The sequence below is a fragment of the Sphaeramia orbicularis genome, chromosome 17, assembly GCF_902148855.1.
Source record: "Sphaeramia orbicularis chromosome 17, fSphaOr1.1, whole genome shotgun sequence".
Lineage (NCBI taxonomy): Eukaryota > Metazoa > Chordata > Actinopteri > Kurtiformes > Apogonidae > Sphaeramia > Sphaeramia orbicularis.
This window is the reverse complement of record NC_043973.1, coordinates 11,153,433-11,181,245: the sequence shown is the minus strand read 5'-3', so window position 1 is coordinate 11,181,245 and position 27,813 is coordinate 11,153,433.

Genomic DNA, 27,813 nt, shown 5'->3' with positions numbered 1-27,813 from the left:
TAGATAGATAGATAGATAGATAGATAGATAGATAGAACGATAGATAGATAGAACGATAGATAGATAGAACGATAGATAGAACGATAGATAGAACGATAGATAGATAGAACGATAGATAGAACGATAGATAGAACGATAGATAGATAGATAGATAGATAGATAGATAGATAGATAGATAGATAGATAGATAGATAGATAGATAGATAGATAGATAGATAGATAGATAGATAGAACGATAGATAGATAGAACGATAGATAGATAGAACGATAGATAGAACGATAGATAGATAGATAGATAGATAGATAGAACGATAGATAGATAGATAGATAGATAGATAGATAGATAGAACGATAGAACGATAGAACGATAGAACGATAGATAGAACGATAGATAGAACGAACGATAGAACGATAGAACGATAGAACGATAGAACGATAGATAGATAGATAGATAGATAGATAGATAGATAGATAGATAGATAGATAGATAGATAGATAGATAGATAGAGCGATAGAACGATAGAACGATAGAACGATAGATAGAACGATAGATAGAACGATAGAACGATAGATAGATAGAACGATAGAACGATAGAACGATAGATAGAACGATAGATAGATAGATAGATAGATAGATAGATAGATAGATAGATAGATAGATAGATAGATAGATAGATAGATAGATAGATAGATAGAGCGATAGAACGATAGAACGATAGATAGAACGATAGAACGATAGATAGATAGAACGATAGAACGATAGAACGATAGATAGAACGATAGATAGAACGATAGATAGAACGATAGATAGAACGATAGATAGAACGATAGATAGATAGATAGATAGATAGATAGATAGATAGATAGATAGATAGATAGATAGATAGATAGATAGATAGATAGATAGATAGATAGATAGATAGATAGATAGACAGACTTTATTCCATCCGCCCCATTGGCCTGTGCAGTGTTTGTATGTGTGTGGAATAACAGCTGACAGACAGGTGTGCGTTCGCCCTCAGGGAGCAGACACACTGGAGCTCAAAGACCCAGAATGGTTTACTCTGAGTCCTGTGGTGTCTTTTCCCCTTTATTCAACTGTGAGTTTTTGGTTTAATTATAAATATAGGTGAACATTATTGTCGTACTGGTACGTACTTTCAAATGTAAGCATACATTGACGTGTGTTTTTATTTGCACAACATCTCCTTAATTTGGATTTAGTGGCAGAAAAGTCACTGCCTGTGTTTAGAATGCAGTGTAACCATGAGATTGAGAAGGTCTAGAAAGCTATAATATCAAATCTCCACTGCTGTAAGTAGGAGTACGTGGTCTGTTTTTACTGAACGGTGCACTCACAAATGTTAAGTGTTTCTCACATTGTCTCAGAAGAATGATAATGGTATTTAGTGGAACAGCCACCAAGCTCTACCCTCAGAACATGATTATTTTTCTGCCTGGAAAACTCCACATCGGCCTCTGCTGCTGCTGCTGCTGCTGCTGCTGCTGCTGCTGCTGCTCAGGATCTCAGTCTGTTGAGGATTCACTGTGCAGTCAAAGGGCGGAATATCATTGACCCTTATTTTAACCTTTGCTCCTTATTTTTTTATTGTATTAAAATTAACTGGAAAGGTTAGTGAGAGACCACAGCAAGTTTGTAACCATTTACTGTTTGGATAATAGTAACTACAAATGTTAAATTAGTACATTTTGCTATTGTGGTCTTCATAATATTGCACAGGCACAGTAATGGACAGTAATCTATATCATTTAGGGCAGGGGTCTCAAACTCATGTTCAGCTAAATTTGATCTGGAGTGGGCCGGACCAGTAAAATCATAAAATAATAACCTATAAATAATGACAACTCCAATTTTTTGTCTTTGTTTTAGTGCAAAAAAAAAAAAACAACAAAACATTAAATTATGAAATTCTTACTTTGATAAACTATTCAAAGAAAAAAGATGTGAATAACTTGAAAAAACTGAAACTTCTTAAGAAAAATAAGTGCAAATTTAACAATATTATGCCTTAACTTATCATTTCTACATGTGCATTATGAATCGGATCTACAAAGACATTAAACACTTACATTAAACAGGCAGAAAATTGTTAAAATTTGACTTCATTTTCTTTACACAGGTTCATATTTGTTTAAATTATTCACATTTTATTGTTACAGGAAGTTTGTAAATGTAAATATTTTCGTAATTTGATGTTATTTTTTGCTCTAAAACAAAGACACAAATTTAAAGTTGTCATTATTTATAGGCATAATATTATACTTTTGTCACATCAAACTGAGAGGAAAATATGCAGTCATTATTTTTTGTCGGTTATTCTGTTATTATTTGACTGTAGATCATATTGGTCTGTATGTGGAACCTGAACTACAGTGAGTTCCACAGCCTTGACTGTGGAATTTTTGCACTTTGCTAATTCATCCCACGGGCAGGGTTGGGACCTTTGGCGGACCGCATTTGGCCCCCGGGCTGCATGTTTGAGACCCCTGATTTAGGGGAAACACTGCTGGATGTAAAAAAAAAAAAAAAAAAAAAAAAAAAAGAAAAGAAAAAAAGTGATATTTCTAAGATTTCTATTTAAATCAGAGCTGGTGGTGTAAATAAATATCGCATGTGGATTTTTTATTTATTTATTTATTTTTTGAAGTAGGAATAGTAAAAATAATGGTGCAATAAAGCACAACAAACACAAACACCAGTCACTTTTCCATGGGACATATGCGCAGTATGGCAAGCCGAGTGAGCATTTATTAGATATCCTTGATATCCACTGCCGTTTGGCTGCAGATGTCATACATGTTAACTAGTAAAAACTGTTAAAACCTCACTAGTTTACTAGTTGTGCAAAGATGTTTACTAGTGCAAAAAAAAAAAAAAAAAAAAGAATTTATCATCATTGACAAAGTAACAGAGTAAGGAAAAATGCACAGCAGTTATTCAAGGTTTTGTAAAAAAATGCCAAAAAGTGCTGTTTCTCAAGGAAAGTGCAAATATTTAGCATACCACACTTTTCTTAATATGTGAGAGTACATTATATCCAGTAATGAAACTAACATTTTTATTTTAGTTTTAAAAAACATTAATTCATGGTTGAGGTGTTTGTTCAGTGTGATGCACCATAATAATCAAAGATTTTATTAAGATACTCATAAAATTGTCAGTCTTTGGCAACATAGGTTTCATTACTTTATTTAACATCTTTCTGCTGTTCATATATATATATATATATATATATATATATATATATATATATATATATATATATATATATATATATATATATTAACATTCAAGATGAAATGTAAAATATGCGATTAGACACAGGCATATATTTTGAACATATTTCTTTGCACATTGCTGTTAACATTCAGAATTTATGCTTTATGCTTTACAACCTTAACTGTTCTTAATTTACACTGTAAATTAAAAAATTGTAAATTAAAAATTATTTTTTTCACATATATGTTCTTATATATCCAGTTGTAATTCAGGTACAAATGAAACACAGTTTTAGAAACTTACAGGTCTATGTCTTTCATATTGAGTAATCAAGAAATATGGTTTTGCATACTGGTCACTCCAGTGGACAGTTCTTCTCCAGCTGTTCTATTGTTTATTCATGGGTTTTGCTGTTTTAGTTCCATATCAAGCAACATAATGGACTCTTATGCATCATCTCATACACTGACATTCATACCATTACTGTAACGTTGCTGCTCTTGATAAACCTGATCTGCACTAACATGTTGTAGTGTAAATCAATTGCTAATTGTTATTAGACTGTAATTAACAGTTTTCTGAAGCAAAAAGTTTTTTTTTTTTTTTTGTTTTTTTTTACATGTCCTCCTGAGACCCAGAAATGCATTTTGTCCTCTGTAGGGGACAAAAGTTTGACAATTTTACTTTAAAAATGTTGTGCATTGCAAAGGACATTCCATTAAAAAAATCAATCAATAAATAAAAATAATTTTAATAATGTATCTGAAAAACTGTAGCGTTATGCAGTTTCCAATCAAGACAATTTTTAAATGTAAAACAGCTAAAACTGTCCATTTCCTGGGTCTCAGGAGGATATTATTTCCATGAAATAACTAATAACTAATATTAGAGTATGATGAAATGTGAGAAAACAGTAGCAATTCAGCAATTAGTGGCATTAAAAATGTTTTTGTTTCATAGTTTTCACACAGTATATCACTTTCTGATGATGACTTTAAATAAATGTTTCTTTGCTTCAAAACTTAAATGCATGGTGTCCACCTGAGTGGACATTTTTGTGACTCCACGAAAAATAGGTTCATAAAAAAAACAAACAAAAAAAAAAAAAAATCAATTGCATTGTTTTTTTCATGCCTGAAGAGGAATAAAAACACTTAAGAAAAAAATATTGACTAAGGTTCTCATAATTCACGCATGAAAGGGTTAAATCACAAATGCGATGATTCGTTTATTTATTATCCTGAGATGACACAAGGAGTCATTCCATAAACATTGTGACAAATGTAAATATGTTGATTTACAGATATATTCATTATTATTATGTACTACCCCTCTATCCCGTAGTACATTTACCTGAGACAATAATCATAATAATAATAAATACTGACTGAAGTTTGTGTACAATCAATTCCTCCTCTTCTGATCCGTGTCTGTCTCATCGAGCGCTTTTATTTGGGTAAATGTAACTAGCGAGCTAATTGGAGAGTGAACAGCCAATCAGAGTGTACTTCCGCAAGCTCTCCGATTGGTTGGTTTTGTGGCACAATTGTAACGTGTGTGTCAAGTTGAGCGTGTGGACACGACAACCTGAGTGCGCAGGGAGAGGGAGGTTGAGCGAGAGAGGGAAGGGGAAAGTGAGCGAGCGCAGCAGTCTGTTTGTGCACCATAGAAAGAATTTGTGAGAGAACATTATAAGTAAAACTAACATGCAAACGCATTTATGGAGCACAATATCAATTTTTGTTTGCTCAAGCGTAATTTCTTTTTGAAATATAATTGATGTGCTTGCAAAATATATTTTTATGTGCTCAAAATCTCTAATTATGTGCTCAGAATCTATCATTGCTCGCTCAAGAAACTAGCACAAATATAATTGTATAATTTTTCCATTAGGTAAATTTTTATGCGCAAGTTATATTTGCGCAATTTGAGGGTCAATGGAAAAGCGACTATTATTATTCTTTGAGCGTTTCCTCCAAACTGCATAGATATGTTTTTATCATTTGCCTGTCATTCAACAAATATGGAGTTAATTTATTGATATACTGATCAATATAAGTGTGTGTGTGTGTGTGTGTGTGTGTGTGTGTGTGTAATGTGCACAGTTACATGTTAAAAAAGAGATTAGAATAGTAAGGTCATAACTCACCATTAAATAAGTCAGTTTATCCGATGTTGACTTTCAAACTTATGCCAATTGTCTTTATTTATTTATTTATTTATTTATTTACTTACTCCGAACATGCAAATAAAACAAAACGAAGCAAATTAAGACAAAAACAAAATAACATTTAAATGAACAGAATCTTTCTTTAAGCACATACAAGTCTGAATTTTGCATAGTTGAAAAGGAGTAGGAAGAAGTATAAATTTATTTAATCCTACTCCTCAGTGCTTTTACACCTTTATCACTAACTTAATAATCAAACAATACAATTTTCTTAATTTTAGCATAGAACCACAACAAATACTTAATGCAGTAACTGAATTATACACAACAAAATGTTCATGGCAGTACAGACAAACAAACAGACTCAACAATTCAACAATTTTCTTCAATAACTAGAGCAGATTTATCAGTACATTAGTCATAAACAAACAGCCCTCATTGTCATTATTTAATACTGTACCTCTCATTCCATTAGAATGATTTAAGATCTTAAAAGAGAGGTTCAGTGTAAGTCTGTTGGATCTGGGGTGTCCTGGGACCGCCCCCAGCAGTCGTCAGCAGTATCACAGCTTTAATGTACTTGGACATTGGCTTCATTTCAGAGCCCAGGTGCTCACTCTTTGGTTACAGTACAGCAGTGTTTCTCAAAAAGTGGGGCATGCAAAGGCTTGCCGGGGGGGGCATGGGATCATTACTAGGTGTTTATTTTTTCTTCAGGTTCGAACATGTACGAGGGCCGTTCAATAAGTTCATGGCCTCACCCAGAACAGAACAACACAGACTGATAATTTATATTTTATTTTTCAACATAATCTCCATTTACAGCAATGCACTTGGTCCATCGATGTTCAAGCATCACTATCCCATCACGAAAGAATGTAACATCCTGTATTATAACAACCAGTATTTCTGGGTGAGGCCATGAACTTATTGAACAGCCCTCGTAGCAGGTGGAACTAATGTTTTAGTGTTGGAGCACCCTGGACTCATTTTAGGGACGTACAGCAAACAAAACTACTGCCATGGTGATGTGTCACTAGACTAGACAAAGAGTTTAGGTTTGGAGAATGGACAAGGATTTGACTGGAAAAGAAAAATATGCAATGTTTCTGTTTTTGCACAGTTTGTACAGTTTGCACTTTGATGTTCTCAGATGTGCAACATAAACGGGCTCATTGCAGCCACTGATATTGTTAAAATGTTCATCTTTGTTACCAAAATGTGTTTGTTGTTCTAAAAAAAAAAAAAAAGTACCTTATTGTCATAGTTGTAAGATAATTACACATTTCCTATTTTTATTTTGAAAAATAATGTCTCAGGGAGAAGTCTTGTTGAGTTCATTTGTATTGTTCAATCAAAAATGTATGTTATTTTTAATTTGCACAACAAATTATTCAAGAAAAAGCAAAAAGTATTCTTACAATATTGATGTTACTTTCAATAAAAGTAATAATTGCACCACAGGTACAATGTTGTTGGGGTTGAGGGGGGCTTGGAGATTTTTCGTGCTCCAAAGGGGGGCCCGACAGAAAAAGATTGAGAGCCACTGCAAGTACAGCGAAAGTGGTAAAAAATAATTCCCATGGTGCCATGCTCTTTGATAATGTCATCAAACCTCATCATTTCCTAATGACAGAAATGACCTACTATACAGGGTGGGGAAGCAAAATTTACAATGAACATTTAGTTGTTTTTTCTCAGCAGGCACTACGTCAATTGTTTTGAAACCAAACATATATTGATGTCATAATCATACCTAACACTATTATCCATACCTTTTCAGAGACTTTTGCCCATATGAGTAATCAGGAAAGCAAACGTCAAAGAGTGTGTGATTTGCTGAATGCACTCGTCACACCAAAGGAGATTTCAAAAATAGTTGGAGTGTCCATAAAGACTGTTTATAATGGAAAGAAGAGAATGACTATGAGCAAAACTATTACCAGAAAGTCTGGAAGATACTATTAAAGAAGAATGGGAGAAGTTGTCACCCGAATATTTGAGGAACACTTGCGCAAGTTTCGGGAAGCGTGTGAAGGCAGTTATTGAGAAAGGAGGAGGACACATAGAATAAAAACATTTTCTATTATGACAATTTTCTTGTGGCAAATAAATTCTCATGACTTTCAATAAACTAACTGGTCATACACTGTCTTTCAATCCCTGCCTCAAAATATTGTAAATTTTGCTTCCCCACCCTGTACATTTGATCACAAACAAGTCTAGAGCCGTGTTTCTCAACTGGTCTGGCTCCAGGTCCCACTATCACCCCTCAATGTCAAGACAAGACCCACATTTACAACAGTTAAACTTTTCAAATTTATTTCATGGAAATATAATGTATTTCGAACTTGAGATAAAGCAGAATATCACAGTATGCAAACACAGAAGACAAGTTTAATGATAAATCAACCTGACCAGCAGGAGGTGATGCTAAATATGGAAATATTCCCTTTAAGACTGAATTAGGTCAATTTTTAACAAAACTAAAAAGTGCACTCAGTTAAAAATGAAAAGCGCTAACGATCAGAAGGACGTCTTTACAGCAAAGTTTGGAAAAGTGTTAGAATATCTGGAAACTCAGACTGCAACTACCTGAAATAGACTTAATATGGACTTTTGAGATCATCGCTGTGGACATATTTTGGATCTGCTCTACATTTCATACAACCTGTATGCACTGCACTGGACTGTATAATTTTGAAAATGTTCAATAAATAGAATGTTCAAAAAAAAAAAAAAATGAAAGTGCATTCAGTCACTTATTCAAGCATTAAACACACTGAGGTTTGTGTCCTCAATGTAGGTAAAACCATATCTGATGTAATCGTTGTCATACCTGTTTCGCCATCATATGAATACAAACTTGAGGTTCTTCTTTCATGTTGTGAAATGTCTGGTGTTAATAATCAGTACAGCGTATTACTGCCACCTACTGTTGGGGAGTGTGACTCAGCTCCATACAAAAGAAAGCACAGGTGTGGTTTCTTAACATTCTTTTTGGCCCAGACCAAGGTTTGAATAGTTTTGGATTTTTCATTATAGTTTAGTTTTATTTAGTTTTGATTTTTTTTTCTCTAATTCAGTTAGTTTTAATTTGTTTTAGAGCATGTTTGCTAGTTTTTATTAGTTTTTTTTCTAAATGCTTAGTTTTAGTATTAATTTTAGTTTTGTCCTATCTTTTCTCTTCTTCGCCGTCATATTCAAATAAATCCCAGACAGGACTCTGCTGCTTTCTCCCAACTTTAGTCTCCATGTTTCCAGGTAGAGTAGGGATCAGAAGACGACTGGAAACCACAAGTGACAGATCGTCAAGTGTCGTATGGTGTCGCTAGATAAAATTGCTTGAGCGAAATAAGTCGCTTTCATATCAATCTGACATTGACAAAGATGAAAATGAAGGGAATTTTATCCATAATTTTTATAGGTTTTAGTTTGCTTTATAAACACACAATACAGTTTCAGTTAGTTATCATTTTTTTCTTTAAATAATAGTTTTTATTTATTTCAGTTAACGAAAATGTTTTTTACTTCTAGTTTTCATCATTTTGTTAGTTTTCATTAACGATAATAACCTTGGCCCAGACAAAGGCCTGTGACCCACTGAAAATAGGTTTGTGACCCACTTTTGGGTCGCAAACCACCAGTTGGGAATCACTGGTCTACATGTCCCTGTACATTGCATTTCTCCACAAAACTAATTAAAACACATAATTCATCAAAAACTTCTCCAATTACCTCTTCTATCACACAACTTATATCAAGATTAAACCGGTAATAATGTCAGCATCTTGTACTGTATGTCAAATTATTTGAAATGAAGGTGGATTAGAGTTTTAATCTCCACACTGGATTAAAATGCCACAGGCAGAGTCTGGGCAAATCCATAGCTCTCTATTCCTAGAGGTGTGTCGGCCTCTACGCATATGTATAATCTGTTTAGTATTCCCAGGCAGGTGCAGCGCATTTCTCTGAGATACTCATCCCTTTTCGCTCCATCTATTGAATTGTAATAGGATATTTACATTTAAAGAATGGTGTTACACATTAGAAGGTAAAGGGAAAAAATTCCCTGTCATGGCTATTACTGCACAGACTAATGGGGGAGCACCCTGTTGAGATGTACAACACAGTATTATCTGCTGATAAATGTTTATTTTATGCCATTGTGGTTTTCACACAAGTCACATTGTGAAGCATAAATTGATGTTTTCCTTAAATAATGGAGATGAGCTCTTCTGAGACTATATGAAACATAGATTTAGTGTGGCACTTTATGTCCACTTCCACATTCAGGGATGTTATATACTTTATTTAGGCAGCTCAAATGGTAAAGAGACTAAGAAATGTGAAGTCAGATCCTATAATCACACATTTAAAGGTCTAGTAGAATATGATCAAATCACACTAGTTATCTCCATAAGCCAATATATTTATTACCCCTTAAAACAGCTTATGTATTTATTTAAATGTACAGTATTGCTATTATTGTCCATTGTGAAGGCGTTGTGTCTGTTGTCTACATCATCTTCACTGCCGTCATCCTTGTCAGCAATTTCTTCAAACATGTTCTCTGACGAAATTACTGGTCAGATTCATTATAAATTTTACATGTAGCTTCTTTCAGACAATGTCCACAACGTCTGTTCACAGATCTGAGACATGTCTTTACTTAAAATGGTCCATAATTTGATGGTTTATAAAATTGAAATGTTTAGAGATAATAATATAGTTACTATTGAGCACTGATAGGAAGACATATATGGACTTTTATTTGGGTCCATGACCTTTGACCTTGAGTGACCCTGAAGGGTCAAACTTAAGGTCATCAATATCTACATTTCAACAATCTTCTCCAGAACTACTGGTCAGATTAATTTCATATGTTTATCTTGCTTCCTTGGGATAAAGATGGTTTGATTTTAACATTAATGTTTTTAATAATTAATAGGCCTGTAACGGTACACAAAATTTTCGGTTCGGTACATTTTCAGTTTTGAAAGCCACAGTTCGTTTTTTTTTTTTCGGTTCGTTATGGGAAGAAAGAAAACCCCTCAAAATGTTTTTAATGCATTTATGAATTTTTGAACATTTTTTCCCTAATTTTTGGAGACAATAGAATATAGAAAAACAGGAATAATATAATTCTGCTTCTATAAATTAAATAGAAAATAAAATAAATTATTCATATTACTAAATGTATTTTAAACATTAGTATTGCACTTTTCCCTGACAGGTAGTTTTGAACGAGCAACAAAAATCAAATCACAGTTCTGTCAGTTCACATTCTGCAGAAAAATAACAACAAAAAAATTCCACAGGAAGTGTAACATTAACAAGAGGGAAAACTGGTATTCTGTTTTAACAAACTTAAAAACAACACTGACAATAAAATTAACCAAATTATTTATTTTAGTACAAATAACCAACTGTTTAGGACACTTTGTGTACTTGTGTGTGTGTGTGTGTGTGTGTGTATGTGTGTGTGTGTGTGTGTGTGAGTGAGAGAGAGAGAGAGTACAGACAGACAGACAGAGCTAGTGTGTTTCAGACCTACTGTAGGTCCTAGGGGCCAAATAACGTTCGTCTTATCTTCTCTTTCCTCGTTGTTGTCTTCCACCAGGACCTGATGTGATCCCAAACAGGAGTGTAATGATGGCGGAGGGTCTTCAATCTCTTCCTTCCAGGTTCACATCATATTTGTTGTTTTTTTTTTTACCATAAGGCAGCTGCTCTTTCATATTTCGGGTCAATGTGCGCTCCTTCAGTATGTCCGTGTGGAACTTGCGTGGATTTAAAGTTCCACATTGAACAACATCTTTCGCTCCCTTTTCTTTTCCCCAACATACTGTGCCGTTTCGGTACAGCTGTGTACCAAACCGAACAGGTGCCTACCGAAACAGTTCAGCATTTGTACTGTTACAGGTCTAATAACACTGGGGAACAATTTAAAAAAAAAAATTCTGTTGAGTTAGATTTTTATGCTGATTAAACCTAAAATTGGCATGCTGATTCCAAAATTGCAGTCAGTTTTTTTCAAGCACGTCAAGTTTTTTCTCCACAGCTTACCCTCCAGATAAGCAAAATTCCACTGATTAGCTGTGGTAAGACTTGCCAGCTGATTACGATTGGACTCATCTACAGCTACGTGGCTACTTGTTTGTGCAGTCACAATTGAGACAGTGCGGTGAGAGGTGTGTGCAGCTAACAATAGGTCAGTACTATCAATATCTACAAACAGAAAGCTAGCATAGTAGGAATTAAGATTTGTGCTGGCTTTTCTCTTAACCTTGTAACCATGGGCATACCGTTGTAAGTTCTATTTCGTTTTATGCTGTTTTTTTTTTAGTTTTCAAAGCTTGTAACTATTCCATCTTATTTACATAGGTATATATTTCCTTTGTTCCAGATCATGTCTGCTCCTGCTACTTCTCGTCGTAAATGCCTAAACAACCCTGACTCCTTTTGCTTTATTTGTGGTAGTTTCACCATTCCAAGTCAGAGGGCAAACATCAGTGCCTTTGTCAAACAAGCATATTTTGCATATTTTAAAGTAAAACTCGGTGATCAAGACAAGCCACGGGCACCTCACAAAGTGTGCAAGCAGTGTGTCGACAGTTTACGGATATGGACCAAAGGAACGCGTGAAAAGTTGGCATTTGGTATCCCCATGGTTTGGCGAGAGCAAAAAGATCATTGCACAGACTGTTACTTTTGTTTAGTGAAAACATCAGGATTTAACAAGAAAAATAAAAGTAAAATAGAATATCCTAATCTACCAGCAGCTATAAGACCAATGCCTCATTCAGCTGAAATTCCAGTGCCAGTTTTCGAACAACTACCTCTTCTAGAAGATCTGAGTGATGTTGAAGACTGCAGTGACAGCAATGATGCAGATTTTGAAATTCATGAGGATTCAGTTCGTAGGGGATTTGATCAGCACGAGTTGAATGATTTGGTGTGTGTTTTGGGCCTATCAAAAACAGCTTCAGAAAATGTTTATAAAACAAGCACATATCTGTTAAGTACAGTATTTTTCATATTTTTAAAGAAAATGGGGATCCTATAGTTCAAAAACTTGATGTGATAGAGAAAAACTGAGATCAGTTTTGGATTCCGCACCCAAAAATTAGTTAAAAACAGCTGTCAGACCTAACTCAACAAAAATTGTGTTCCCCAGTGTAATTAATGTCTTTTATTTTAACTTTCTCTCATCTTAAATATATTTTTATGCCTCTCCTGTGATGCTTTTATGTTTTACGTAAAGCACTTTGAATTGTCCTGTACATGAAACGTGCTATACAAATGAACTTGCCTTGCCCTATAAACATGTATTATTGAGCACTGATAGGAATTCATATATTTACTTTAATGAGTTGAGTTCTCCTCCAGTCAAAGTACCACCCACCTCTAATGGGAGATTGATCTCCTGCATCAACACCACATGACTCTATCAGCGGCAGAACCTAACAACCTCACAAATTCAACTTGTTAATGATCCTTGATAGAACATTGCCAGTGAAATACAGGAAGACTGGTCTTATTTTAATGCTTATTAACATATGACGAGGTTGAAACTTTGAGTATCATTACTGTGACATTATTGTGGAAAAAATATTGTGGAATAAATGTATACCTTTCATGCAGTGTCTTGTGTTGAATTTATTGGAAAAATTGTGTAGTTTCAGAATATAACATCAAAAAATGTGTATGACTTGTCCTTGTGTGACTTTTTGCATGATGTTTGCTGAAAAGTGGGCAAAAATTACCCTTTTTCACTGACAAATAATTTGAAAACCCATATTAATCCTGTTGCTGCTTGCAAATTTTCATTGACCTTGCTTACTTTTAACCTTAGAAGAAGAGCTTATGGTCTGGCCTTTTGAATGAGGATCAGTTTCAGTGATTTCAGTTCAAAGTCAATGACGTCATATCAGCCAGTTGATCAGAAGACGTCCTGTGACAATTTTGTTTTGATTTTTTGGTTTCTAGGTAAGAATTTGACTTATAATTTTTTATGTAGAGTTGATATTATCATAAATCTGTATGTATTAGACACCATTTGCTTTCTTTTTCTGTTGTGAATAAAGCATTACCCAACAATTAAGTATATTCTAATATTAGAAAAGTAAAATCATTACTTTTACTAACCCTACCCCCATCAGTTTTTAGTTTGTGAAAAAAATGGATATCATTGTAAAAAAAAAAAAAAAAAAAAAAAAACTTGCATTCACTCAATTTTCAATATCTAGCCTCCAAAATTTAATCAATTATGCCACCTACATGGCCTGCAGTTAGTTTATATTATTTAGGCCCATTTACTTTCCTAAAGTGAGATCAAGTTTTTTTTACAACCAAATTTTCATATTCGTTTTAGAAACTGCCCACCAATTTGTTCGATTTTGACTTGCTCTGTCAGTGATGAAGCCAATTTAACCAGAGATTTTGCATAAATGATTTAAGATTCCTGAAAAAATTTGACCCTAACCTGATATATTTTAAGTCCATAACCAAGAACTTGAATTTTTGCCCTTAACTCTTTCATGCATAGTGGTCACTCCAGTGGACAGTTATTCTCCAGCTGTTCTCTTGTATATTCATGGGTTTAGTTGTTTTAGTTCCATATCAGCCAACACAGTGGACACTAATGCATCATCCCATAATACACTTACATTCAGACCATTACTTTAACTTTGCTGTTCTTGATAAACCTGATCTGCAGTGACATGTCTGAGTGTAAATCACTTATTTGTTAGACACAAAGGTTTTTTTACGTGTTATCTCCGTGAAGTGAGTAATAACTAGCATTAGAATATGTTAAAATGGGAGAAAACATCAGATTTGCAGCATTAAAAATGTTTTTATTTTATTGTTTTCATGTTACTTTCTTACGGAACAGGATTAGGGCCACTTGACTTTAATCTCAGAATTCTGACTTTAAACTAAGAATTCTGACTTTTTTTCCTCAGAATTCTGACTTAACACTCAGAATTCTGAGTTTACATATATTGGACCTTATTTTAATTGTAACGGTGGGTCGCCATTGCGTCCGGTCACCGTTACGTCGGATGTTAATGATATTAGTATATTGTATAAGTTATGTAAGCAAGCATGAAGAAATAGACGCACATTGGTTATTCTATTGTTTGGAGGGTGATTCGGAAGGCGGAGCAGGTCCAGCGAGGGAGGGTGAGCCATGTGTGCGGCGGTCCTCTTTTGCCGGGTTTGCATAGGGGCCTGTATATTACAAAGTATGTGCATGGTGAATCATTAAAGGTGTATAACAACAGTAAATTGCTATAAAGTTAAGGTATTGATACTTTTTTTTAGAATATGGTAGGGGAGTAGTAGATGCTAACTTACCTGCATGTGGGCTTCCGTTTCCGGTGCGTCCGGCCAAAGGAATCCCCAGGGAGCTTGGACGCTATTTAAAGGTTCCGGGAGGGGAGTGCATATGGGGTGGTTGAAGGAGGGGTGTTCTGGTGGTCGGTGAAGGTTGTGTTGTTTTGACATGCTGAAGAAAATAAAGGAAACTTTTCTTATTTCCTTATTTCTTTTTTTGGTTTTTTTTGTAGTTTTGTTTGTTTTGTTTTGGGTTTTTTTCTCTCTCTTCTGCCCAGTTTACTCAGTTCTGGTTGTAGTTATTGTCACCATTATAATTGTCTCCATGGTTGTTGCTGTTTGTATTGTTGATACTTTCTTGTGAGGGTCCTCGCCACCTTCTTCTCTCTTGTTCTCTCCCCTTCTTCTACCCCCCACCCCCACCCCCCATGTCAGGTCCGGCATCGAAATGTGGTTCAACAAAACTCATAACAAACACAGTAGAATATCAAAGGGCGCTTCATATACTTTATGAAGTTACCCTTGTCAAGGCAAATTTGTTCAGCACCAAGGGGAACCAGACTACCATTCTGCTGTTAGAACGCTGGACAAGACAAGTAGGAGAAAAAAAAAAAAAAAGTAGTGTGAGATACTCCCTGTTAAATGTCCAAATAAAAGAGGATACACAAGCAAAGGTGTTAGAAAAATGGGCAATGATGACTGGGAGTACAGTTGGTGTCGGCTGCTGCCTTGTCGGTACTGGCCTGTCAGCCAGCTGAGCCCATTAAGAAGAAAAAAATAAAAAAAAAATAAAAAAATAAAGGAAACTGATTTTTTTTACTACAATCCTGGGTTCATGCTCCTTTTGAAACGCGCCTTGACCACTCGGGCTATCACATTAATTTATTGTATTTTTTTTCCAGTGGCCCTAATCCTCTTCCGTACTTTCTGATATTGGGTTTTAAACACACGTTTCTTTACTTCAAAAATTAAATGCATGGACATTATTGTAACTCCATGAAAAAAAAAAAAATCGATCGCATTGTTTTTGTTTTTTGTTTTTTTTTCATGTCTAAGGACGAATAAAAACACTCAAGAAAAAATCTTGACTAAGGTTCTCATAATTCATGCATGAAAGGGTTAATGTCACTAAAATGCAGCTCAAACCTTGAACCTTGTCATACGGGCATTTTCTCAGTTGGTTTCTTAGTGCAAAAAAATGAGCCTGTTAAATTACTTTTTTTTTTGTTTTCTCCTCATACTTCCCTGTTGACGTTTCATGAGCTAAAGCTGATGGATGGTCCAGAGTTGTTGGCAGGCCCTAAAGTTATTTTCAACCTGCCATTCCTCACCTGCCCACTAGCCATCACAGCTGAGTTTTACACTCCTTTTTCTCATCACCTGACCCAGTTCGCTGCTCTCCAAGCTGCTCCTCATCAGCAATTAGTCTCATTATTTGTAGAAGGCTGCAGTTGCTGTCATAACGTTTTTTTTGCTGCCTTTACATTTGCTCTCTGCCTGTGTGTGTCTTTCCATGAACATCTGCTCGAGTGTCTTACCTGTGCTTGCTTTTCTTTAGCCAGATGTAGCAGAGGCTGTTTTACTGCACCTGTTTGCCTCTTGATTCAGCTTATGGTTTAAATTTTGCATTGGAGTTTTTTTTTATTTTAGTTTTATACTTCTGAAGAGGACGATGACAGTATAGCTGCCTGGTGTCGACAGATTGAGAAGGACTGGTATTTATGCTTTATCTCCCCAGTAATGCCAGGAAAGACAATATAGGGGTGTCAAACTCATTTTAGTTCAGGGACCATATTCAGCTAAATTTGATCTGAAGTGGGCTGGACCAGAAAAATAGTAACATAATAACCTATAAATAATGACAACTGCAAATTTTTGTCTTTGTTTTAGTGTAAAAAAAACCCCCAAAACATTAAATTATGAAAATATTTACTTTTATAAACTATACAAAAAAAAAAAAAAAAAAAAAAACCCAGACTAACTGAAATTTAAATTAAAAAAATGTAAGAAAATTTGGTGCAATTTTAACAGTATTATTCCTCAACTTATCATTTCTACATGTGCATTATGGATTAGCTCTACAAAGACACTGAACACTGAGGAACAGGGTGAAAAATAGTTACAAATGTGGTTAATTTTCTTTAGACATTTCAGGTTGTTCATATTTGTTCAGGTTATTCACATTTTATTGTTTCAGGATAGTTTGTAAATGTAAATATTTTCATAATTTAATGATATTTTTTGCACTAAAACAAAAAAACAAAATTAAGTTGTTCTACATTTTTTTGGGCTTAATTCAAGATTTTTTTTTTTTTTTACTTAACTGAAGATTTGTTTCGGCTTAATTGAAGATTTTTTTTTTTTTTTACTTAATTGAAGATTTTTTTGGCTTAATTCAAGATGTTTTTTTACTTAACTGAAGATTTTTTTTTTTTTTGGCTTAATTGAAGATTTTTTTTTACTTAATTGAAGATTTTTTTTTTTTGGCTTAATTCAAGATTTTTTCCTTAATTCAAGCTAAATGTTTTTTCACTCAATTCTATTGAAGACTGCAGAATTTTTGCACTTGACAAAAACATCCCACGGGCCGGATTGGAACCTTTGGCAGGCCACATTTGGCCCCCGTGCCACATGTTTGACACCCCTGATATACATGATTATTGAATTAAAAATAGGAAAATACATGATTTTCATTGAAAAAGCACAAAATACAGAGTATAATATTATTATTAATGGTGATAAATCACTAAAGAAAGGTTAAATAGAGAGAAAAAAATCAGTTGGGAACTGCCACAAAAGTAACACTGGGTCTTTATGGGTTAAATTAGTAAAGACTGGAGTATCAATAAGCTCAGATTTTCCAAACTGTATTGGAGTTTTGGGTTAATTATAACTATACATGAACATTATTATAGTAGTTGTAGCTTTAAAATTTAAGCATATTTAACCCTTTCATGCATGAATTATAAGAACCTTAGTCGAGATTTTTTTCCTGAGTCTTTTTATTCCTCTTTAGGCATGAAAAAAAATGTGACAAATTTTTTTTCCGTCAACAAAAATGTCCACTCAGCTGGACACCATGCCTTTAATTTTTGAAGCAAAGAAATCATCAGGTGATGTACAGTGCAAAAACTATGAAATAAAAACATTTTTAATGCAGCTAATCTGATGTTTTCTCACATTTTAACAAACTCTAATACTAGTTATTACTCACTTCATGGAGATAATATGCACAAAAACCCCCGTTTTGATTACGAAAACTGTTAATTACAGTCTAATAACAGTTAGCAAATAGTTACACTAAAACATATCACTGCAGATCAGGTTAATTAAGAACAGCAAAGTTACAGTAATGGTATGAATGTCAGTGTATGGGATGGTGCATAAGTGTCCACTGTGTTGGCTGATATGGAACTAAAACAACAAAACCCATGAATATACAAAAGAACAGCTGGAGAAGAGCTGGAGACCACTATGCATGAAAGGGTTAAACCTGTGCTTTTATTTACACAACTTCTCCTTAGTTTGGATTTAGTACAAAAAAAATCAATGCCTGTTTGGATTGCAGCATAATCATGAGAGTAAAATGTCTGTAAAGCTGTCAGATATCTATATCAAAATATCTGTTGTTGCAAGTGATATGTATTTGCTGAACTGTACACACACAAATGTTAATGTTCCTCTCATTGTACACAAATTAGTAAAGACTTGAGCATCAATAAACTCAGGTTGTACTGTACTGGAGAAAGAAAAACAGAAAATAAAAGACAATAGAAAAGCTGCTTGGCTAACTTTCCTCAATACCTCTGCTTCTGACTGTGTTGTGTTTATGTGATTTTCAGTCCAAATGACAAACCTGGGATCAGGTCCCAGTCCGACTGAGAATAAGACAGGAGCTTTCATACTCTGAGGTAGCGTTGTTAGCCAGTATGCCCAACAGACTACAGTAGATACCATTACCCCCCTAAAAATGGGTAGTAATGGACAAAAATATCAATATATAATATATAGGGTTTTCAGGATATTCACGTAGACATAAGAAATTGATTCACAAACGCACAAAAAGTATACTCCCTTTATCAAACACAACTGCATGTGTTCATACATGTGTTGTGAATTTTATTCTTTGCATTTAATACTAATTCACAGCTCAGTTGATGTAGTCAGTGTTTTCACTTTACATAAGCTTGGTGAAGAGTAGCTCCTCCCTTTTGTCTAAATACAGACACTAAAAATCATTAATCCTAGCCTACAAAATTCTCAGTGGGTCTGCTCCTACCTACTTACGTGCACTGATAAAAGCTTATGTTGCCCCATGACCACTCCGCTCGTCTGGGGAACATTGTCTGGTGGTCCCGAAACCTTGTACAAGACAATCCAGGCTCTTTTCATGGGTCGTTCCACGTTGGTGGAACGTTCTACCAAGCACTACCAGAACAGAGGCATCCCTGCCTATCTTCAAGAAGCTCCTGAAGACCCAGCTCTTCCAAGAGCACCTGCTGTCCTAGCACTGTCAGACATTCCATTTTAAATATTCTAATAAGGTTTTTCCGGATTATCACAGATTTTCCCAGGATCATCTCTGGACCTGCTGCTGTGCTCCTGCCTCTCTCCTGCCTTTGTCGTCATCACTCACTTATCCTCAACTGCATCCATGTGTCTCCCCCTACTTCCCCCCTTCTCCCCCTCTCTCCCAGTCTCTATCTCTATCACTCTCTCTTTTTCTCCTCCTTTACTCTCTCTCTTTAACCCCAACTGGTCCATGCAGACGTCCATCCTCCAGGAGTCTGGGTCTGCTCCAGGTTTCTGCCTGTTAAAGGGAAGTTTTTCCTCACCACTGTCACCAGTCACAAGTGTTTGCTCCTGGAGGATTCTGTTGGGTTTCTGTAAATTGGCTCAGAGTCTGGTTTTGACCAACTCTGTATATAAAAGTGTCATGAGATAACTTTTGTTGTGATCTGGCGCTATATAAATAAAATTTGATTGATTGATTTGATTGGTTTTCCCCTGTAAGTCGCTTTGGAAAAAAGTGTCTGCCAAATGCATAACTGCAAATGTTAAAAAAAGAAAAAAAAAAAAGCAATGACTAAAATGCTGGAGTTTCAACACAGCAGTCCACAAGTGATTCACTGACTTTTATATACTGTACTTTTGCTTCTTGTCATTTTATGTAACTTGTATCTTTGGGTGTATTCACACCTGAAAAGTCCTTTGGTCCGCTTATTTGATTCGGATCAAATGCGGACTTTATTTTTTTCATTTGGGTCGGATTGCATTCACATTGCAGTTTTTGCTAGCGGACCAAAATGCGTGAACAGAAGCACGCATGTGACAAACTGCGCTAGCATTGGACAGAAAAGTCGGGGGCGGGGTGAATCAGAGACGGCCGGTGTTGATGAAAATAGACGTGGTGCTCCTACATACAGTTATCGTTTTCGGAAAATAAATTGTATTTTTACAGACACAAATTTCCGAAAATAATGTTAACACTCAAGGAAAGCTTAGTCGGAGCCAGTTTCATAATACGGGCATCTGACCAAATGTCAATGGCACATTCAATTTCCTCATTGCTCCACGTCTGTCCACAGCTCATGTTCGCTGCTATTAGCTCTGACCACCCGTAAACCTCGGCTACCTCCAGCGGCTACGGTGGCTTGTCAAGCACAAAAAGGCTCAAGATTCCTTGGTTTGGTTTGGTTCGGTTCGAGGTCGGTTCTATTCACACCAGAAGTGAACCGGCCCAGAGTCCATTTGGAAGCAGACCGAGACCACCTCTTCTAGGTGGTCTCGGTCTGCTTGTTTGGTTCGAATCAGAGTTCGCATGTTTGAATTCACACCTAAAAAAAAGTCTGGACTTTCTGGGGAAACGAACTCTGGTCTGCTTTAAACAGACCAAACGTGGTAGGTGTGAATACACCCTTTGCTTCATGCCATTGCAGTTATACCTGTTGTGTGATTAGACTACAGTCTGACCCAGGTGTGGAAAAGGATTTTATTTGATTAAAACCCTTTTAAGTCTTCACTGTCTTCATTTTATGCTCTGACCTTTTGTCCTTTGTCACCTAAATAGTTTGTTGCTGTAAACATTGCTGTAGTACACTGTGGAAAAATGTCCACAACAGTGCTGCACATCTTGTATATGTTGTATATGTCTTTTACTTGGGGAGCACTGTAGTTTTATAAATTCATTTTTTATTTGTTTACTGTCACAGCCAGGACATCCACCCTGTGCACTGCGTATAATGTATACTAGAAAACTGCAGTGTAAAAGTTGCACTTTAATTTTGACTTTCCAGCGGCTTTATGGGAAGGACAAAGGAAATAGTACTGTGATAAACCAAACCAAACCAACCCACTGAGATCCTATTATAGAGTTCCTTTCCCAACAGGTGTTATTCCATTACCACAAACAAATATTTGATCAAAACAGTGTGCTGAAGAAATTTACTTTCTGAGCTGACTACACCTCAGATAAACACATGAGTGCCTGTCTTTGTTTGGGAAAACATACGAAACTGAAATTTGTGATATATGATAATAACAGCCACTGGGTGAGAACAGAATAGAAATGCAGCAACAGAACCCACCACTTAAATGTACTGTTTAGTTTTTTTGTGACTAAAATAAAAGGAACCTATAAGGAGATAATGTTTTATACTCAAATTTGACCCCACAGTTAAGAGTTCAGGGCAATAAAACACAAAAGGATCATGTTGAATATTGACCGGTAAATTTTCATGGTTTATATTCACACGCATTAACCCATCAAGACCCATTGCTACTTTTGTGGCAGTTCCTACACTGCAAAAATCTAAATCTTACCAAGTGTGTTTTTCTCATTTCTAGTCCAAATATCTCATCACACTTAAAATCAGACATAATCACCTAAAGAGTAACTTTTCAGTGAGATGTAAGAACTTATTTTTAGACAATAGATCTTGCAAATTTTATTTCAAGAAATCTTACCTTTGATAATTTTCACTTGTTTCATTAGCAGATTTTTTTTTGGCTTGATTCAAGAGTTTTTGGGTTAATTTAATGGAACACGTGAAAATGATCTTGGTAAGATTTCTTGAAATAAGATTTTCAAGATCTTGTCTAAAAATAACTTCTTATATCTCACGGTAAAGTTACTCTTTAGGTGATTATGTCTTATTTTACGTATGATGAGATATTTGGACTAGAAATAAGAAAAATACACTTGATAAGATTTTGATTTTTGCAGTGTAGGAACTGCCACAAAAGTAGCAACGGGTCTTAATGAGTTAATGCATGTGAATGTAAACCATGAAAATTTAATATCAATATTCCATGTGATCCTTTTGTGTTTTATTGCCCTGAACTCTTAACCTTTTACTTAATCCATTAAGACCCAGTGCTACTTCTGTGGCTGTTCCCAAATGTATTTTTCTCTTTATTTTAACCTTTCTTAAGCAATTTATCAACATTTATTCTAATATTACCCTTGGTATTTTGCTTTTGCTTTTTTTCAGTGAAAATCAGGTATTTTACGATATTTAATTCACTGATCATAGATTATCATAAAAACCTCAAATTAAAGTTGAGTTATCATATCAAAAACAGAGAAAACTGAAGAAAAAGTGATTTTTTTTCAGAAAAACAAATCATTAACTGAACGTAAACACAAGTCTCTCCCTCCACTGTCTCCATGAGTTTTACTTCTGAATCAGTGTTGTAGAAGATGACGGTGTTTCCATGGTAACTACTGAGCCTCTGAACAGCCAAATGGGTCTTACCTGAGGACCACAAATAGACGAAAAACTGCATTTTACACCAATTATTTACATGTATTGATAGGATTAGTGGATCAACAGGTAAACATTTTAGATCAATAGATGATTTTGATCGTTGGTGGATATTTGGGTCTTTATGGGTTAAATTTACAACAGTTCTGACTGATATATGCAGTGCTAATATATGACTTTCAAGTGGTTTTATGGGAAGGAAAGAATGTTGTATAGAGTCAGAGTGCATCTACAGAAACAAAATCAAAATGCAGTGATGCTGAGATTTAGTGCGTTGTTGCATAACGTTTTTCGTGGATGTCCTAAAAGGCCTGGATTCAGCATCACCACCAGAACTGTCACCAAATTTCCAATTGGACAGTCACAATACTGCAGGAAGAAAATATCTCATACAGTCCAAAAGGGTAAAATATTAGTCTTTATTAAGTGACAGTATGTGCACAGTATTGAAATGCACAAAGAAAATTTTAAATAAATAAATAAACAACAACACAACAACAACTAAATGGGTTCTACAGGCAAAAAGCAGCATGTAGTGTGACCTTTACTGACATGCATGACATGGATGAAAGCTGGTGTAAACAGCTGAGGAGCAGTTCAGTAACTCTGTTTTTGTCTGTACAAAACAGTCTCATATTATATACAAAGAGACTTCATACTACATACAGGACACATTTTCCATAAACACTGAATTTCACTAAAACTGAGGGGTTTTATCTGATAATTATCTGTAAATAGTACTGAATATCCAGAAAGAGATTTGAAAACCTGTAACATCATTGTTATTTTGACTTGATCTGGAAAGTGCACATGGGGCAATAGCTGAAATAGACCACATGCATGGTGGGCCTTAGTCCAGAATCCAGTTCTAATAACACTGTACATCCACGGTTTATTCCCAGTATTGTGTTTTTAAGACACATGCCAGTCATTGTAGACATTAGCAGTGTTGTATAGTAGCAAAGTAATAATATTGCTATTGCTAATTGAATAATGTAGCTACAAGGTCTTTAACCTGGATTTATTTAAATCCAGGTTAAAGACCCACCTGTTCTCAGCTGCGTTTGAATAGAGTTGTTATTCTTTTAAGCTTAAAGTTTTTATCTGCTTATCTGTTTTATCTATTTACATACTTTTTATTGCTTCTGTTGTAATGCTTTTAATGTTTTATGTAACACACTTTAAATTGTCTTGTACATGAAATGTGCTATATAAATAAACCTGCCTTGCCTTGCCTTACTGTACTGACTGTTTTCCCCTTTCTTTTTTTTCTTTTTTTTTGGGTGAGAAGGTTATCCTTCTCGTCTTGTCTTTAATTATGTCTTGACACATTGCATGCTACACATTGCATATATAAAATTGAAAATAAAATATAAAAACTAGAAGCACTCGGAGAGCGCAGACCTCCGCTGAGGCAGATCCCCCCCCCCCCCCGATCACCACCAAAATGTAATCATTTTTTCCTTGTGCCAGTATCAACATTTCCTGAAATTTTCATCCAAATCCATCCATAACTTTTTGAGTTATGTTGCACATGGACAGACAGACAGACAAACCTACGCTAGCAAAAACATAACCTCCTTGGCGGGGGTAAAAAAGGTCCCACTGTACTTGAGATTAACTTGTGTGCTGACACAGAATTGTGTTGGAGTCTGTTTTTGTTATGGGCTTTGGCCATTTATTAACATTTTCTTACTCCATTTCCTAGTCCGACTGATCTCATGAAAACATGTTGTGTCATGCCAGTTCTTATGGCATTTGGTGTGTTATACGTATGCATTTTCGTCCTATGCCATTTGATGTACGTATGCCATTTGATCGTGTGTCAATGTACGCCAAGATCTCCAGTTTATATATCTGTAACCACTAACCCAGTGTTTTTCAACCTTGGGGTTGGGACCCCACGTGGGGTCGTCTGGAATTCCAAAGAGGTCTCCTGAAATTTCTGCTAATTGATAAAAATAAAATTACTAATAAAAATTATATGGTGAGTTGAGAGAGACAATCCCAATACATGAAAGACATGACAAACTGTGAAGCTGAAACTGAAGCACTGTGGTTCTGTTTATCTCTCAAATGTTCATTGTGGTCAGTTTCAGATGCTGCAGCTCTTTCACAATTCATAGTTTGAGTTCTTGTTTGTTCAGTATTAATTGTCAGCCTTGTAAATCAAAGCTGCACTGACTGTACATATCCTGACCAAGGAAAATAAAACTCTCACTTTGTGCAGTAATCTACACCTGGATTTACTGCCTCTGTCCCTAATAATAAACATTATATAGCCTAAATGTCATCTAAAATTAACGTTTATTTGCAACATAGTATAGCAAACTATTACATGATCAAAACCAAATTAATTTTAGCACAAAAAAAAAAAAAAAAGTCTCCCTTTTGAATGTCAAGGGTTGCTAGAAATTTGTGATTTTAAAATGGGGTCACGAGCCAAAAAAGGTTGGGAACCACTGCACTAACCCTAACCACTAATGGCGTGGTATTTTACGTGGCGTGAACACACATGCAGAAAGCATATAATATGTACAGATAACACGCCAATTAAAAGTGGCGTGTCGTCTGTACACAGTTCATGATATCATGTTGTCCTAGTTAGCCCTTTCATGCATAGTGGTCACTACAGTGGACAGCGGATTAAATGTGTTTTCTTGTATATTTATGGATTTGTTGTTTTGTGCATCATCCCATACACTGCAATTCATACCATTACTGCAACTTTGCTGTTCTAGATAAACCTGATCTGCAGTAACATGTTAAAGTGTAAAAAAAAATGCTAATTGTTACTAGACTGAAATAAACATTTTTGTTTTGTTTGTTTTTTTTTAACAAAAGTTGATTGTTTGTTTTTGTTTTTTTTTTGGCATATTATCTCCATGCAGGTATGTTAAAATGTGAGAAAATAAGCTTAGCAGCATTAAAAATGTTTTTATTTCATAGTTTTCACATAGTATATCAGTAAATGCATGTTTCTTTGCTTCTAAAATTAAACGCATGGCATGGTTTCCAGCTGAGTGAACATTTTTGTAATTCCATGAAAAATAGGTTCATAAAAAATCAATTGCATTGTTTTTTTTCATGCCCAAAGAGGAATAAAAACACTCTGGAAAAAAATCTTGATTAAGACTCCCATAATTCATGCATGAAAGGGTTAATGATTCTTTCAGTTGCATCGATCCACAATAAAATCCTGTGAATAGACATTTCTATTTAGATGACTTGGGCCAAGTTTTTCTGTACAAATCTTCATGGTCTCATTCTTCAGAGCCTTTATTCTACTTCTTCTCAGCAGCAACAGTGGACAACCTTGTAGCTACATTATTCCATTAGCTTAGAAGTGAAGAAATGGAGTTGTCTAACTTGAACAAAGGCCCAGCTCTTTGTACAGCACAGACATATTTCACTTGAGCACACAAGCATATATGAATCATACATTAGACGTCAAAATAACACAAACATTAGCTTCTGATTGCTAAATGTTGCTGACAATGGACATCCGCAGTAGGCTGGCTGCTCAGACAAACTTTGAATGTGTTCTTAAAAGCAGGATAATCTCATTAAAGAGGAAGGAATATTGTATTTTTATATTTAAAATAACATAAATAGTACATTAGCAGACTATTATTATCATCACTACAGTTATAAAGCACACAAACAAATGCACATTTATCATTGCACTGTTTCCATTTATCTCTCCCCTGGGTCTACTTCACACATTCTTTATTTGCAGATTCAACCATTTTAAGTTATTGTATTCGGTCTTCCTTTGAGTTATTTTTACAAATACTGTGTTTTTGAGCCTGCAAACTTCAGCATAGTGCTGGGGATAGTATATTGACAAAAAAAAAAAAAACTTGGCTGTTTCCTGCATCCTGTGAAAAGAATGTAATTGGAACTATATCTTTTTTTAATTAAACAAAGCCTAAAATTAACAGCGTATTTGCAGTTTGCTTGTGTGATCCTAACAGTTCAGTCACAAGCTGCTAAAATGTATAAATTCACTAGTTCGCCAATCTCCTCATCTCTTGCGTTCCAAATATGTCACGACCAAAAACATCAGGGAGCCTTCGTCACATCCATCTCCCACACAGGAGTCAACCAAACTGCAGGAGAGCTTTGTAAATTTGTCAGTGTGAGAGACAGAAGCAGAATTTTTTCACCGGAAGAAGAATACATGATGATAAATGATTGTATGAAAGATAAACTATATATTGTGAAATGATGTGAAAGGTACGTGTGAAAGAAAGGAACGAAAGCCTCGGAAACTGTCGATCTGTGTGTTATTAGGAAATATTTGCGCCTGTGTGTTTACTCTGACACTCATGTGGTTTTCAGATGAAACAGTCGAGGCGCCCAGACTGCATGCGGCATCGCAACGGGGCTTTATGTCCACAGCCTTTAGAACAAAACACAAAGCAAAGACATACAACAATGTGTTTATTGTTGTGGTTGTGTATGGTATTAACCCATAAAGACTCAAACATGCACTGGTGACCAAAAACATCTACTGATTTAAGATGTTTAATACCTGTTGATCCACTAATCCTATCAATACATGTAAATAATTGATGTAAAATACAGTTTGTCATCTTTTCATGATCGTCAGATATGACCCATTTGGACGTTCAGAGGCTCCGTCGTGACTGTAGAAACACCGTCATCTTCTATAACATTGATTCACCAGTAAAACCCATGGAGTTTGACAAGTGACAGTGAAGGGAGACACTACATTTATGTCCAGTTAAGGATATCTTTGCTGGAAAAGTCCATTTTTCTTTAGTTTTCTCTGTGTCTGATGTTATAAATAAAAGCAATGTTTCTTCCATCCTCTTTTCAAACCATGTGTTTATCGGCTGTCCAGTTGTCGTCTGTTAAGTGTTTAACTGTGGTAGCAGGTTTGAAATAAACATGTGAATGAATGAATGAATGAATGAATGAATAACCTTCAACTTCAATCTGAAGTTTTTATGAAAATCTACATGATCATTAAATCAAATATAGGAAAAACACCTGATTTTCACTGGAAAAATGGAAAATACAGAAGATCATATTATAATAAACTAGAAGCACTCGGAGAGCACAGACCTCCGCCAAGGCAGATCAGTGCCCCCCCTCCAACCCTCGATCACCACCAAAATTTAATCATTTGTTCCTTGTGCCAGTATCAACATTTCCTGAAAATTTCATGAAAATCCATCCATAACTTTTTGAGTTATCTTGCACATAAAAAGACAGCCAGACAGACAAACAGACAAACCAATGCCGACAAAAACATAACCTCCTTG